Consider the following 1,065-nt stretch of genomic DNA (forward strand, 5'->3'; position numbering starts at 1 on the left):
AGAGGATGGAAGTAGACTCTACCTCCTCATGGGAAACACATGAAGAAATTTGAGGTGACTGAAAATCTCCTCAGTAAAATTAGAATGTTTCCCAGTTTTGTGTTTTTCATGTTTTGTTGCTCTCAAGGCCACTGTGAATATTCTTTTTCCCTTTTATCATTTTAAAAGGTATTTTAATTGAGCTATAATAATTGCACATATTTATGGAATAAAGTGTGATTTTCAAATACATTTGCACAATGTGAAATGCTAAGCTTATGATAATTGGTATATCCATTACTGCAAACATTTCTTTTTGTTGGGGACATTCAAAATCCTCTCTGCTAGCTAGTTTGAAATACACAGTTAATTTTTGTGAGCAGTCATTATCTTACTGAGCTTTAGAACAGTCATTCTGTCTAACTGGACTTCTATACCCGTTAACTACCCTCTCACCATAAAAATATGGAATGCTGTGCAAATTTGCATATCAGTCTTGCTAGGGGCCATTCTAATCTTCTTTATATCACTCTAAATTTAGGATATGTGCTACCAAAAGGAGCACTGAGCATTCTTATACAAATAATTGTTCACATGCAGAACATTATCAACATAGGGCAAATTTTTCCAGTGGAATTCATAAATACTTAAATTTATGCTCTCTAGAAAAGTTGCATTAACTTATATTTCCACCAAAAGTACCTTTATGGGCTTGTGTGTGTGAATGTGTGTGCACATGCATTTGTGTGCTGAATTTGTCATTGCTACAGCCATCATACGTTGGTAGAATAAACTGAAAACTTTTTCATTCTTTTATATAACCTCTGTACTCTCTTGAATATCATTGTTTTTATATTTACTTGCATAAATCTGCCTTTCAAACCGTTTGATCAAGTGCATATTTTGAGAGTCATTTGTTACATTATCCTGAAGTTAATATTTTCAACTTCAATTTTGGTAGTAAATCTTTTCTCATAGAACTATCCCTTAGATTTTCAAATAAATCAATTTTGATAAATAAAAATTAGAAAATTATCTCATTTTAGAAATTTCCCCAGCATTTTCATTTTACAAATAGGACAGATA

The 1,065-nt window shown here is 31.7% G+C and overlaps 1 non-coding gene across 1 annotated transcript; it reads right to left on the reverse strand.

Moving 5' to 3' along the window:
• Positions 1 to 438: 438 nt before the first annotated feature.
• Positions 439 to 544, reverse strand: LOC147824102 (U6 spliceosomal RNA). Its single transcript, XR_015442947.1, has one exon. It is a non-coding gene; the product is annotated as a U6 spliceosomal RNA (small nuclear RNA).
• Positions 545 to 1,065: the final 521 nt, after the last annotated feature.

The sequence above is a fragment of the Heterocephalus glaber genome, unplaced genomic scaffold (assembly GCF_053883595.1).
Source record: "Heterocephalus glaber isolate CG9 unplaced genomic scaffold, H.glaber_assembly_v1.0 deba00001555, whole genome shotgun sequence".
Classification (NCBI taxonomy): Eukaryota; Metazoa; Chordata; class Mammalia; order Rodentia; family Bathyergidae; genus Heterocephalus; species Heterocephalus glaber.